Genomic DNA, 8,319 nt, shown 5'->3' on the forward strand with positions numbered 1-8,319 from the left:
CAAATATGGACGGATGCAATAGGACGGGCGGGTGTAGTATCGGATGTGTTCGTGGTTGGCGCAGGAGTGGTAAATGGTAATGCGGTGCGCCGCCAGGCTTCCCGCCAATCATTGGCAGCTTAACTATGTGTTGTTGTTCTTTTCATTTTGAAACAATGGAGTTCGAGTTCTCCGCTTGAAATAGGTCGGTTCCCGTGTTTGCATACCGGTCGCGGCAAACATTCTTGTTACGTGATGTCATTGCTTTCCCACCGCTTTTCGAACGGCGGTCGCGAACTCGCCTCGTTGTTGCTTGTGACTCTAACCGACGGGTTGCCCCGTTAGTATGGCTAACAAGCAATCCACGCTTTCCGTGATGCGAAGATGATTTTCGGCCGGTTTTCCCCGCCAATGCATTCGCTGCCCCCGGAATAAATAGACAACCCATCTCCGCGACCGACCGCTTCTTCCGTCTTTGGCGTTGCGCGCCGCAAAAAGGAATGCTACCCGGGTTGATCCCGCCAAGAGTCATATGCTTGTCTCAAAGATTAAGCCATGCATGTGTAAGTATGAACTAATTCAGACCGTGGAAACCGCGAATGGCTCATTAAATCAATTATAGTTTGTTTGATGGTACCGCTACTCGATAACCGTAGTAATTCTAGAGCTAATACGCGCAACAAACCCCGACTCGGAAGGGACGATTTATTAGATAAAGGTCGACGCTGGCTATGCCCGCTGTTCGATGATTCATGATAACTCGACGGATCGCATGGCCTTTGGCCGGGCGACGATCATTCAAATTTCTGCCCTATCAACTTTCGATGGTAGGATAGTGGCCTACTATGGTGGTGACGGGACGGAGAATTAGGTTCGATTCCGAGAGGGAGCCCGGAAAACGGCTACCACATCCAAGGAAGGCAAAGCAAAGCGTTAAATTACCCAATCCCGACACCGGGAGGTAGTGACAATAAATAACAATACCGGCTCTTAGAGTCCGTAATTGAATGAGTACAATCTAAATCCCTTTAACGAGGATCCATTGAGGGCAAGTCCGGTGCCAAAGAGTCGCGTAATTCCAGCCCAATAGCGATATTTAAGTTGTTGCAGCTTAAAAGCTCAGAGTTGACTTTGGTTTGGCCGACCGGTCCGCCTTCCCGGTGCACCGGTCGTCCCTGGCCCCTTCTACCGGGCGATGCGCCCCTCGTCTTAATCGCCGGGTCGTATTCCGTGCTGTTACTTTGAAGAAATTAGAGTGCTTCAAAGCAAGCCCAAGCTCAGATACATTAGCATGGGATAACATCATAGGATTTCGGTCCTATTACGTTGGCCTTCGGGATCGGAGTAATGATTAACAGGGACAGTCGGGGGCATTCGTATTTCATAGTCAGAGGTGAAATTCTTGGATTTATGAAAGACGAACCACTGCGAAAGCATTTGCCAAGGATGTTTTCATTAATCAAGAACGAAAAGTCAGGGCTCAAGACGATCGATACCGGCCCTAGTCTCAACCATAAACGATGCCGCACCGTGGATCGGGCGGATGTTACTTATAGACTCCACCGCACCTTTATGAAAAAATCAAAGTTTTTGGGTTCCGGGGAGTATGGTCGCAAGGCTGAAACTTAAAGGAATTGACGGAAGGGCACCACTAGAGGGAGCCTCCCGCGCTTAATTTGACTCAACACGGGAAACTTACCAGTCCGCATAGTAAGGATTGACAGACTGAGAGCTCTTTCTTGATTCTATGGGTGGTGGTGCATGGCCGTTCTTAGTTGGTGGAGCGATTTGTCTGGTTAATTCCGTTAACGAACGAGACCTCATCACCGCTAACTAGCTACGGGAGAATCATCTCCACGCCACCTTCTTAGAGGGACTATGGCCGCTTTTAGGCCACGGAAGTTTGAGGCAATAACAAGTCCGGTGGATGCCCTTAGATGTTCCGGGGGCCATACGCTTACAATCGATGTATTCAATGAGTCTATAACCTTGGCCGACAGGCCTGGGTAATCTTTGAAAATTTCATCATGATGGGGATAGATCATTGCAATTGTTGATCTTCAACGAGGAATTCCTAGTAAGCTGAAGTCATCACCTCGCTGACTACGCCCCCGCCTTTTTGTACACACCACCCGCCGCCCTACCGAATGAATGGTCTGGTGAAGTGTTCGGATCGCTGTGACATGGGAGGTTCACCGCCGGCAACGTCGCGAGAAGTCCAATGAACCTTATCATTTAGAGGAAGGAAAAGTTGTAACAAGGTTTTTGTAGGTGAACCCCGCGGAAGGATCATTGTCGAAACCTCGCTCGCAGAATCCACCCGCTTAAAAGAGAAACAAAACCGCATAATCCGGCGGATTACCCCTATCCGCTCCCGCGCACGCCGGAAGCCGGACTACCGGCTCAGCAGCGATGATGGTGGTCGCCATCCGCTACTCGCCCCCTCGCAAACACAAAACCCGGGCGCGGCCCCGGCGCCAAGGAAATTTAGCAAAATAACGGTTGCCATCCGCCAGCGAACTCGATCCGATACTCTAACGACTCTCGAAACGGATATCTAGGCTCTCGTGATCGATGAAGAACGTGAGCTAAATGCGATACTTGGTGTGAATTGCGTAATCCCGCGAACCATCGAAGTCTTTGAACGCAAGTTATGCCCGAGGCCTTTAGGCCTGGGCACGCCAGTCAGGCATCACGCATACGGCCACACCCCACCACTCTTGCTAGACGGGAGCGGAAAGTCTAATGAGAATTTTACGAAAGGATTATACTACGATGTGAATTCTAAAAACAAGATACTAACTATAATGATTCAATTACGAATTGCTACGGAATACTAAGGTTTGAATCTAGAATAAGAATTAGGGGCAATTGAATCCACCTTGAATCCAACTTAATAAACTAGCATAGATTGTTGTAATCCAATTCTTACGTTCTTACGGTAAGAATTGGTCGTTCTAATCCCTAATTATACATGACATCTCTACAAATTCATAACTAGCATATGAGGAAGTCCAACCCATTCTCATGGCGAATCAACGACCTTCTAGAGTGGAATAGACTCTTACAATGATTCTACACTACACAATCAAGTTTTCATCAAAGTTTCATCAAACCCCTCTAATGGAGGTTTAGCCTTGATTGATCAAACTATCATTTCCAAATGAATTAAAACTAGACATCATATAAAGATTCTAACTTTACTAATTTAACTAATCAATTGATTCAAATCTAAATTAACAACTAAGAAATGAAATTGATAACTAAATAATTAAAACTAGATTATGATTAACTAATTAGAAATTGAAGACAACTAATTTATGAATTTAACAATACTAAAACTAAACAAGAATTGAATCAATAAACTAAATCGGAATTAAAGATGAATACTTTATTATAAAACTAAATGTGATTCTAAATTAATCATTTACTTGTTCTAACTAATCTATTGCAAAGTAAAAACTAGAAATAAAACAATAATTGAAAACTAATTAATTGAATAAAACTCAAAACTAGATCTAGATTATTCTCTAATGGCTACTTTCTATTCTAAGCTAATTGATACTTAAGAGCTAAGTATTGTGTGTGGAAATGGAGGAGACTAGATCCACATTTTCGTGCATGGGTTGAGGGTCCATATTTTGAGCTGGAAAATCGAACCCAAAACCCAATTTCTTCCGTCCATAGGGCCCTTTTCATCTGGCTTTGACTTCAACAGGGTCGTCCACTTTTGCTCCTCTGATTGGGTCATGGTTTGGACCATTGTAAATTTCTCTCCGAGCCGATCGTTTTGACATAAGGTACGCCCAATTCTGAAGCTTGTGTCCAAAGATACGGTCTTTGGAAGTTCTGTTGACTTTTGTGTGTTATTTCTGCCTGCGTTGACTTTGACTTTTCAACTTCTGACCGAGCTTTACAAAGGCTTTTTCTCCTTGAATCTTGGCCTTTAATCACAGAACTTTTTAGCAACCAACCCTTGCTCCTTTATATCGCCAAAGTGGCACATTTCTACACATAATTGACTTCAATGCCTGAAATATATAAAAGCACGTAATTAGCATTAACTCTAATTTATTACTCGCATAATTGGTCTAAAAGTATTATTGTTAAGGAGTTAAAACTACAGTTTTAGGCTCTTATCAAACCACCCCCAAACAGCATTTTGCTTGTCCTCAAGTAAATATGAGAAATTAGCATAAGTGACCAAAAATGGAGTTCTAACTAATCTCGCTTTCGAAAAGCGACAGATTATGACCATATGCAACATGGTCTTAAACCACTAGGAATTCCCTAGTGGACGAGTTATAGCCTCGTGAGAGTTTTCTAGTGAAGGTACTCACAAACTTCATCTATATTACAACGACTCGGAAATAAAATTATTGTCTCCTTATCTATGTCTTAATTATCTATACATCTCACTAGGACGGAATACAGAATAATCAAGTCGAAACCTAAGCTAATATATGCATAATAATCAATCATCTACGAATAAACATATATACAATGAGTAATACTATGAGATGAACTAGCAAGTCCATTTATGAAAACTCGGAATAGCGTCCTTAAGTAGGTCCTCACATAAATGTCAAGACAAAAACCACTCTAATTTTTCCGCTCAAGTTTCGCTACTCCAGTGTGTAGTGGGCACATTTTACCTTACAAACTTAATGACACACAAGGAAGTCGGAGTTGATCAAACACATCTGCCACTTACTATCACACTAACCTATTCCTAATTGAGCTAGAGGTCTTTATTAGGTGTTGTGGGGATTAAGAGATGGTTTAAGAAGGAAGGAAATGGATATTCAAAAAGGACAAGTCTGAGATAATAGATGTTTCATATTATGCAACTAGAGAAACCTTTGTTCTTTACTTTTGCTTCTACACTTTGTTTCTATCCTTAGCCATTTTTTTTTCTTTTTCTTTGGCTTTTGACTCCTTGATTCTATTTTAGGAGTTCTAACTCTTTATTTTCTTTTATTATATATATATATATATTTTTATTTGGATGGAAACTTACTTTTCTCATCTGAAACGTCTAACGAATTCTTGATTTCAAAGGTTCTTCTCTTTTCTATTCTTCATCCCTATTCTCAGACTTATTCAAAGAATTGGGTAGGTTGATTTTTTTTTTTTTTATTTTGTTTTGTTTTGTAACAGGGTAAATGATTTGTGGTTTATGAAAGGCTAAAGAAAGGCTCAGAGAAGCGACTAGAGGAAAATAATTTATAGGTTTGAATTTCCGGCTATATCGATCCAAAGAGGGCATAAATTCTCGCTTAGGATATGGTATAGTAATCAAGCAAGTGGACGTGTGATTTCTCTATCCGGATTTTACTTATCCTTTGTGTCTTTTGTCAAATGTTCACTCATATAAGGCTTTAGGCTATATTCTCACAGGATTTGTAGAATAAGTACTCTAGCCTAGATTTCAGAAACTTACTACCAACAATCATAAATACTCATGTAACATATTTATAGATAGATGCAAGGATTATTACCTCATATTAGCCTAAGTTTCTAAAAACTATTCTAATGCAAAAGCTACGTGAGATTTCTAGATTATAAAGGGCCTAGAGAAGGAAACAATACCAATATTCCTAAGTGTATAGCATAACTTTTTATTAATATATATTTTTTTTTAAATATTTTGAATTTTTAACTAGAAAACAAGTGCATATTATACATATTTATATCCTAACAGATGCCTTAATTACACGTGTTTCTATGCCCCCCCCCCCCTCCCAAACAAGAAGCATGTTTTGTCCTCAAAGTATTTAAATAAATAGGGTAGAGAAATACCATGGAAACGCGTGAAATTTTAGAACATCTGCAAAACAAGGTTAAACATACTAATATAGAAAATAAAAACTGACGCAACTCTATAAGAGTTCCACCCATTATGGGGTTAATGAGAAATAATTTGCTTGGGACATAAGCAGACACTAAATGAAATATATACTAACCTTAACTCCCGGCTTTAATCATCATCTCATTTCCTCTCCAAAGAGAGGAGGTTCCTTCAAGATCCCCGCCATGCCATGATAACTTGCCAAGCCCGGCCGCGGTGTCATCAACTTGTGCTAACCTATCTAGTGTTACTATGTCTGATGGGGTGTAAAGAGCAACCAAATGAGGTTGCACCTGCCATCCCAGCCAAGTCATTACTCAAAATGAGTGAACCACCCAATTGGTGGGTCTCATGACTTCAACCCTTTGCCAATTCGTGAACTGGGTATAGAATTCAGGTAGACAACCGAAATGATGATGATCAAACCAAAACAGGCATAAGAAGATACTTATGTCGCATGCTTTGGGCTCTCTTAAGATTAGCCACTAATACTCGGGGAATGTCATATCGGCGACGTCCCTCAGCTAAAGCAAGAAAAATGTCACCAGCGGTACTATTTGCAAAAGTAAACTGCCAATCCCCTAAAATATTCATCGGGATGAATAACATAAGGTGCCTACATTTAGGGACAGGCTACCCAGGGCTATGTTGTAACGATATTGGTCCATTATACGAAATACCCCTCCCCATAATACTCATGGAAATATGTATAGTCGAGAGGTATGCATTATCGGTCATATATCCCCACGCAGTGAATAGGATCGTATTGGTATTCCCCGAAACTAATGCTACCACATACTTATTGAATTCTAGTGGTGTATCATCAACCGCGGACGGAGAATTTTGTTCTCCATCCCGTTATAATAGAACTTAACATTATTGTAAAAAATTCAGTAAGCTTAGGTGAATACGAGTCGTCTTCACTTACTAGAAGATGCCTCCATCCAAACAGCACGATCCTTTCGCAGAACCAATGTCCATAAGTCTCGCTCCCCAACAAGTGTTCGAATGACTGCTCTGGTATTACTATAGGAGAAGTCATCACAAAACTACTCTCTAGAACAGCAGCAACAATCCTGGAACAACACACAAAAAATTGAAATTTTTCTTGCCCATGGGGTTCTGGGCACGGGGTGCGCTCAACCTATGCCTGGGTAGGGCGCGGGGTGTGCTTTGGTGATTTTCGAGTTCCAGGCACTTGGGCACAGGGCGTGCTCACTTTTTGCCTAGGATGGGCGGGGGTCGCGCTCAGGATGAAAACTAGAATTCCTGTGTTGTGGGCGCAGGTCGCGCTCAGCTCTGGGATTGGTAAGGCACGGGCCGCCGCCTCGATGAAATTCTGGCCGACAAAGGTTTGGGGCGCAGGTAGCGCCCATCAAGGGCGCTGGGGTTGGTTGCAGAGTTGCTAAAATGGAGAAGAAAAATGGGAAACGTGGGAGTGAAAAGTGAGAGATGAAAGTGAGGTGTAGTGTAGGTTGTGAGTATAGAATTAATGAAGTTTTTATAGGTTTTAAGTTGCTAAAACGAATTTAGAAGTTGCCAAAAAGCTTTAAGGCAATTGCCGGAAACAAAAAATTTCCAAAACTGAAAACGGAAACAACTTATATTCTTGATTCTAAAACAACCCTAATAACTTTTAGATTGAATTTAGGATAGAAACTTCCTAACTCATCGAGATTTCATCCTACCACAATATCTATTCATAGCAATGCCATATCGGCAATATTCTCAACCCTCACTCCAAAACAAATTCTAAACTAGAGGATCATATCACAAATCATGCTAGAGTAAATAATATGACCCCCCCCCCCCCAAACAGTTCGGGAAAGTGGGATTAACGATAAAAACAATGCACAATTTGAAAAGAACCATATTATATTAAAATTGAAATTCAAACAACATTTAACAACCAAAATTAAATTTAACTACGAAATTCATAAATTAACATCCGAACTAAATAAAAAGCAAATACAAAACAACATCAAGTCAAAATATTCCTAAACCACTCACTACTGGTAGTGGAAGGCACATGGGAAGGTGATGGCTCCTGAGCTCCTGATGGGCCAGAGCCATTTGTCCTGCGGCGACGATGCTGCTCGTGCTCACGTGACGCTCCTCGATGAAGCACCCCTCGGGGAAAGCGCAAGCATATCATCTCGAATTTATACCGAGCTTCCATCTCGGCCTTCGTCTGTTCCCACCGCTCATCCTCGCATTAGGCACGAGTCTCGAAGTTATGATGCATGGTAGTCTGTCAAGTCCGGAGGTCTTTGCAAATAGTATTGAGAGAATGCATGCCACGATGAATCACAATCATGCGTTCTACATCCGACCTACACCTCTCCAAGGCATCGACATCAAAACATGTCGTGTCCTACTCATCCTCCGAGTCATCCTCTTCAACTACCCTCTCTTTAGGCAACCTCCAAACTTTTTGGATACACTCCGTATAAATATGAGAATTTTGGTGCTCTTTTAGGCAAATCCTA

General features: G+C 41.6%; 2 pseudogenes; both read left to right on the top strand.

Moving 5' to 3' along the window:
* Positions 1–484: 484 nt before the first annotated feature.
* Positions 485–2,274, top strand: LOC147474575 (18S ribosomal RNA; annotated as a pseudogene).
* A 244-nt stretch (positions 2,275–2,518) lies between these two features.
* Positions 2,519–2,674, top strand: LOC147474576 (5.8S ribosomal RNA; annotated as a pseudogene).
* The last annotated feature ends 5,645 nt before the right edge of the window (positions 2,675–8,319 follow it).

The sequence above is a fragment of the Coptis chinensis genome, chromosome 9, assembly GCF_015680905.1.
Source record: "Coptis chinensis isolate HL-2020 chromosome 9, ASM1568090v1, whole genome shotgun sequence".
Taxonomy (NCBI): domain Eukaryota; kingdom Viridiplantae; phylum Streptophyta; class Magnoliopsida; order Ranunculales; family Ranunculaceae; genus Coptis; species Coptis chinensis.